The sequence below is a fragment of the Barbus barbus genome, assembly GCF_936440315.1.
Source record: "Barbus barbus genome assembly, chromosome: 7".
In the NCBI taxonomy this organism is placed as follows: Eukaryota; Metazoa; Chordata; class Actinopteri; order Cypriniformes; family Cyprinidae; genus Barbus; species Barbus barbus.
In genome coordinates, this window is record NC_136735.1 from 36,705,220 (window position 1) to 36,712,724 (window position 7,505).

The 7,505-nt window shown below is 40.0% G+C and overlaps 1 protein-coding gene across 8 annotated transcripts in view; it reads right to left on the minus strand.

The window, feature by feature from the left end:
- The window catches only part of LOC306872186 (muscleblind-like protein 2a), a 64,907-nt gene extending 57,872 nt beyond the window's left edge, over positions 1-7,035 (minus strand). For 4 of the 8 annotated variants that reach the window (XM_079420645.1, XM_079420648.1, XM_079420644.1 and 1 more), the window contains exon 1: positions 1,319-1,431. The gene's annotated coding sequence lies outside the window, so the exon portion shown is untranslated. Of the gene's footprint in view, positions 1-1,318; positions 1,432-2,044; positions 2,214-6,779 lie in introns of those variants that run through there. The other 4 variants (XM_079420649.1, XM_079420650.1, XM_079420651.1 and 1 more) reach the window with 4 other exon arrangements.
- Positions 7,036-7,505: the final 470 nt, after the last annotated feature.

Sequence of the window (7,505 nt, forward strand, 5' to 3'; positions counted from 1 at the left end):
CCTGTTGACCATCACGTCATGCATAAAGTTACTGGTTTTCAATGACGTGATTCGGTATCCCAAACCTGTTTAGCACAGACCCCAACACTCAAATACTAAATGCAAAGCCTAACCAGACCCCAACCTTAACCTCAATATATCACTGGTAGCACATGATACTGTTTGTAGCAATTGGATCCATCCATTTTTCTGAACGCTGAACTGAATCCAAGTCAGAAAATTTTTTGACAATGAAATTGGCTGCAAGGGTTTAGACTGAACTGTTTTGGGAAAAACATGCTTTTCATTGCTGATGATTTTGTACAATGCCATGATCATATCATAGAGGCCAAGGACAAAGTCAAGGCGATAGTTGTTTTGGAAGTAGCGGCTTCATCACAAGAACAAAACTAGGCCACATTTTCTACAGCTGGACCTGCAAATTACTTTAAATAACCACAACCAGCCATTTTAATCATGCAGCTTAAAAGAGCTTAATATCTTCATAGTCAAGAGCTGAATGACTGTAAGCATTCATTAAAGTCATATGCTTCAGTAATTAGATCACGCACTGCCATCATTCCTTTCAGTTAAATGAATATAAAGTGATCATGGAAAAGTCTTCTGATAAACAATCACACAATAATGTAATTAAAAACAAATGATCATATTTAAAACAATCCACAACTCTTCAAGGCTTGATATGGGACAGTAATCGCTGCACATGCAGTTTGCTGACCACATCCTCAATTCAATGTGCTCAGCAAAAACAGGTGTGTCATATGATAATAGCCTTAATGTAAAACTGAATCTCGGTGACCCAAGTTATTATCTTCATAACACCAAGGCTGCTTTTATCCCCCCCAGATCATCGTCTCTAGATATTTATAGCGTCGTGGACGGCAGCCATGCCAGGCTGGTACGGCGCTCATATCCTCGGGCTGTGTGAAGCTGATGTGCAATTTAATTAAGATCATTTAGACACAGATCTGATCTACTTAGCGACTGACAGACATTTGCATTGTGTTTTCAAAGACTAGATATCCCACAACTCACCAAAGGAAAAAGCTAATTATGACTCTAACTTACCTTTAAAGGCTGGAGAAGGAGGATAAAATCTTGCCCCAGTTATGAAAACACAACATGAGCTTGAGTTCAAATACTCACTCCCTTCTACAACAAACTTTCGCCTTGACGTGAAAATATTGGCACAAGGTCTCGGTTCTCTTTACAAGTGCGCAATACGGCGCCCCCGCTAAAATAGTCTCATAATAAAGGGTAATTTGTTCATGAAACATGCCTGGCAGTTGTAAAGCCTTAAAAGGTGCTGGCTAATTACCTTTCGGAGTCTGTCTAAACGTGTTTCGGATCGATTCAGAAAGGTGCTGTTGTTCTCAAAGCTTTGGCTAATAAAGAGTCAGTGGACTGTTTTCATGCTTTTTTAACGGGAAGGGCAGAGTCAGTTTCTCTCTTTAAAAAAAACAAGCTCTTCCTCCCAACACGTTTGCCAAATGTTCTACACAAACGCGGCCTTTTCCTGCCACGGCGCAGGTCCTGCTCTTTTAAAGTCTGGACTGTAGTAAAACCGGATGTCTGATCAGGCCAATATGAAAGATTCTAGCGTTCATTAAATTTGCATACATCCCTTGCTAATCCGACTGGACCATTACCTTCGGAATCATTTCCTTGGAATAGCAGAAAAACAAAATATTTGTAAACTGCACAAATATGCCTTCGGTTTAAGACACAAATCAGTCCGACTTGTACTGAAACTACTTTACAGATGTTCCTACGGAAAGAAACCGGAAAGACTTGGGATTTGGGATACACAAGGGTTAAAGGCAGAGTAACTTACTGACACAACTCCACACCTCCTCTCAGATTTCCCTCCCTCTCTTTCCACACCCCAGCCCGCATGCAGCATATTGCAGCAAAATTCCTTGTGTTGGGAAAAACAGACGGAACTTTAAAGGATAAAATGTTCCCTACTCCTCCCACTTTGCTGGAATGAGGAAGCCTCCTTCCCCTCCACGTCCCACTCTCTCTCTCTCGCTCTTCCGCTCACCTGGTGTGGAGATCGGACTGCTTCACTTCACGCTCTCCCGGTATATAACGACCACGTGAACCGTTGTCATTCCCTGCATGAATTGCCAATGCCGAGACAAGGATTTTCTCTCAGCAACAGCGCAGAAAGCACCAGCACGCCTGCTCGCTGCTCAACTATATGGCTGAAACATTTCCAGCCATTCCCACACCCCTCCCCTCCTCTCCTGCAACCAACCCCTTCCTGCCAGACTGCCTACAGCAAGACGCCGCCCATCCGCAGTCTAGCCAATAGCATCCCGCATTCCCTCTCTGAGGCTCTGTTGTTGGATGAGTTTCCCCGAACTGGCAGGCTGACCTCAGAGCTTCCGATGACAAGCTCCTGAATGCTGAACTTAGAGGTATTCCCCCATTTTTACGCCCTGGCAACAGAGGACTGATATCTTTTCCCCAACTTTCCCAAACTCTACACTGGAGATGACTGGAAATGTTTTATAAACAGCAATGTGCACAAATTTGGTACTTTGAAGGAATAGTTGCTCCAACCCTGGTTTTCTTTTTTCAGTGGAATACAAATCGGAATGCATACAGAATGCTCCAAAAAGGACAAAAACACAATAAAAAAATGAATCATTGGCACTTTAAAATGTTCAATAAACATGAGAAGTGGGTTATTGGTCCAATTAATTTTCGGTGTAGACGGGCTATGCAATGTGATGCCAGAGAAATATAAAAACCAAGTGGTAGACAAAATAATTGGGTTTTTCATCATTTGCAGGGCTGAAAACTTGACTTAACATATCACTAAGGTTATTAGTTAAACAATCTAAAAACATAAAAAATATATATTTTTGTAACAATGTAAATGTTAACTGAAATGTCACAGAATAGATATCAAATTGAAGAAGAGTGGCCAATAAACTGCTAGATACTGCCAAGTCACCAGATCCCCTGCAGTTACTACAGTTATATAATATAAAACACTTTTATATTACATTTTATATTTTTATGTATTTTACATATTTTATACAAAAACAATAAAATATTTCAGCTAGATGCCAAGGCAATATTTCTCATTTTAAATTAGTTTAAGTTAAATACAATAAAAAACCAATAAAAATAAAAAGATAAATAGAAAAAAAAATCTAAAACAGAAATAAACAATAATAAAAAACTACACAGACACTAAAAAATAAAAATTAACTAAAACAAAACTGGAAAATATAAAAATAAGTAAAAACTTTACTAGTGTAGCAAAACTGCTCAATGGTTAGGTGTCATATTTACATATTAATACTAATTAATAATAATAATAATAAAAAAAATCAGCCAGCTGCCAAAGCAACATTTATCATTTTATTTTAGTTTAAACTGATATACTAAAATAACTAAAACAGAAATTAAAAAAGCATTTTTGAGTTTAACACAAGAAAAAGATTTAAGAGCTCCAGAGAAGAGGAAGATTATCATTGAGCATCTGCATTAATTTTGCTAATTTCCTAATGCAAATCTATCGTATGAAGACTTTAAATTTTATATTTGTCCTTTTGAACTTGGCAGGTTCAATCACACCATGCACTTTGACTGCATGGAAAAGAGCAGCATGAACTTTCTTCTCACTGTCATCTTTTGTGTTTCACCAGTTGGGAATGCTACGGGGGTAAGTAAATGATGACAAAATCTGTTTCAAAGGCCGTTTCAAAGCGCATCTGCCCTCAAGGAAGTGTTTATGTTGTCGCAACAAAGAAAGACTTTGAATTCTCTCGCACGTCTAACACCTCCGTCAAACGCAGCAGCTCTGCCTGCCTCCAAGGTCTCTGCATCCCCTGGCAACCCATCGCTATGACAATGAGCATCGTTACCGTAGGGCGACGAGGACACGTCCTCCCCTCCCTACCTTCGTGACAGGAAGCCTCTCGGCGTCACGTGAGGGATGATGCAGTGGGGTAGAAGTGATGAGTCAGATGCCGCTTCACAATGTTTCCATCCCAATCAATAGAACAGCTGTAGCCTCGTGCTTTTAGGGGCTCACGTTCCCACAAGCGCACTGCAATTATGTGACAGCCAAAGTGCTTTTACAAAAGCAACAGCAAATGATGTTAAAACAATGCACTGCCTAAACGTCAATGAGGCGAGACACACGGCTGCCAACTAACCCTGACAGTCAACTCTATGTGATTACACTAAACAACCCAACTGGTTTAATGCCGTTTATTGCTCATTTGACATGTAGGTTCAAGGCTGAACGATTCTGTCAAATAATTAACGCATCTGCATCTCACTAAGGAAGTTAACTTAGCAAAGAAATTATACAGGTTTATGTGGTTTCTTTGATCCACTACAATTAGGCAATGCTATTTTAAACAAAGAATGTAATTTAATGGGAGAAAATCAATTGCATTCATCTTTCAGGAAACTTGAGGAAATTAAATTGTGCAATGTTGACATTAATTACAATTTAAGGTTCAGCATTGTTTACCGTCACTAGTAAATAATTCAACCCATGACATCATTTCTGATATAAAGCCAAAACCCCATGGATTCCCTTCGGAGAGGACGTTAAGCTTATCTAATTGTTTACAGATTGAGACATTAAGCCTAAATATTTGATTTACAAGTTCTAGATTTCCTGATGTATTTGAGCAGCTCTGGACTAATACAGCTATTTTATTACATATCACCATTTCAAGTTTGTTTAATGATTACTTTATCAGATGTGTCACATTGTTAATGTTCTACAGAAATGTAAACCACCTCTGAGCTTCCTGTTCCACACTATAATCGATTCCCTGCAGCATGCCGATCTGTCACGATGAAGCTATTTGACAGATTTTAGAGAGGTGAACCAAATGAAGGCCTGATGTATTAACAGTGACATAACTGTCTTTAATGCTCCTTGCAATTAATTGCTTGCATTTTTCCATTGCTAGCAGATTTGGGTAAATTCAGATAAAAGCATTTGCTAAATTAATAATGGAAATGCAAAAAGACAATTCACATCAGTAAGCATTCATTTAAAGGTTTCGCATGGGACAAGCCTGATGCAAATGCATCTGCATTTAACCTCCACTACATTTGCATTCAAAATTGTAGGTCAGGGATCTTCTGAGTGTTGCATTTCAAACCTGGCCTACAACAGCATACATATTGTACCAAATTTATGCAATTACAGTATATACAGTAGTTTGCATCACAATACTTCCCTTTGCAATGTAAACACCATTACATTTGAATCATACTTAACACTTTTTAATGCAAGAGAGACATTGAATAATTTTGCATAACTTAAGCTCCTTAAAATGCAATAATTAATATTTTCATATTTTACATGGCTTCTTGAAGATCTCTGCTCTTTGTGTTTTTAAAACATGTCTAATCAGTTCATTACACTGCGATGCAAAACTAAATAATGCAGGTTTCTAAACCCCAAAGGTGACTAATTACCCCCATTAGACATCCTCACTGAACACCAACCATTATCCTGCGTTGAACAACCAGGATGCGCAGACTATCAGACAGAGGCTTAATTTACTAAAACAATGAGAAAGGTTCGGTACCTGCTGCGAGGGCAAATAAAAAGGAGATCATGGAATTAGATTGCTATGTGGGTCATACTTGCATTATGATTATTGAGATTTAGTAAAGCATCTTAGCATATATCCTCTTCCATATCTATGTCTCTCAGCACTTTCTCAGGTAACTCACCTTTCATCTGCATGTCTCAGCTAACTAATGATACTTGTTTGGACACTGTACCATGATAAGACCATGTTATTTCAACAGATAGGTACCATGACAATGATGACATGATGCTATGGATTATGTTATATTATGGTGATCAAAGTACTATAGTATACGTTTAAAAAAAAACTACCATGGCATTCATATGCAATGCCATGATATAGCCTAGGCCTACTTTTCTCGTCTCGTCGCGCATGCGTTCATAATGGAAGAATTATTATGATGATAATGCACTAGTTGTTGGGCTCTCAAGTGCTCGGCGCGCGCACGGGGTGTGGCGCCGGATTTGGGAGAGCTTTCATGAAGGGACTTGATGGGTGACCCGTATGTCAATCTGTGCATATCTGTTCCAGACAGAAACATCCAAGGTGATTTATTCGATTTCATTCTCCTCACGCAGCGATGACACGGGAAAAATACCAACTTAAGCATGAAGTCTGAAGTAACAAATATGGCTAAACTCGTCGCCATCATTTGTGTTATCTGTCAATCTGCTCGTGCGTCCATCATCATTTATATTCTGTTTGACGCTCGGAAACAAACTCTTTCGCGTCAGAATGATTTATAAACGAATTAATTCCCATCACGAAGAAACGCGGCGATGACGCGGATAAAGACAACAGCTGTCTACTAAAACAATCCTCAGGAAAGAGCGGTCAACCCGTGCTTTTCATCGATTTTAATAAATTCAGTGTCACGGTGATTTTACGACGGCCCGGTGCGCGAGCTGTAGCTCGTGGGCATTTCACGCAAACTTCTCGCGCTCTATCGTTAGTTTTATATTTTTCTGAACTAATTGTTATTTCTCGCTCGGAAACGCACCGCATTTACTAAACCCGTGTCGACATCACTGAGCGACGAACCCAACGCTTGCTAAACACGCTCTCTCTGCAAAGACAAACATCGTAGCGACATTTGACACAATGTATCGACAATAACCCGCCCGCGCTTTACTAATAACCGATCGCGCTACTTTGTCGCCACCTTCAAACGCTTGGATTGAACCTGCCGCTTACCTGCTGACCATGACCTGCCGCTGCTGTGCGCTTCTTGACCACAAATCACGCAGACGTCAAAACAGCTCGATGGAAACTGCGGCAAATGATCGTTAAGTCGAGGGAATTAAGGCTTGTTTTCTAACCGAGGCGAACATGCTCGTCCGTCCACGTGAAGCGGGATTTATCAGGCAGCTGGTTTAGATTTTAACGCCGAACTCAAGTTAGTTTACCTAAAAGCTGGTCGTGCAACAAGCTGCTCTGACAGCTCGTGGGAGGAGGGACCAGGTCATGTGACTGGGAAAGGGGGGAGGTTGCTACTTTGAAACAATAATTAAACCATAAATGTATTCCATATAACTACTTTTATCATTTATATCTCTTAAGAAATTACCAAAGCTGCTGTTAAGTGTAGTTTATGATATATAGTCAGAAAACTTGTCATGGAGGTTGTGTTAATTTCCCCCTATTTACAGTCTGAGGTGGTTTAACCCAAATGAATGTCAGGAGCCCTGGGAAGGGCAAGGGTCTGCTTGTTGCCGTGGAAACAACAGTGAATCTCCCGAGGGTACAATGGATGTGGGCTACAGTGCTGTTAAATCAACAAGCTGAAGGCCTGTTGTTCATCTTAGATGGTGACGATTAGATTCAGATGGCTGAATCCACAACAGTTTACATGTCATGATAGTGAGAGAGAGTCCTGTGTGCCCAGAGGCCCCTGAGCCATGATATCATGAAAGTTATTAC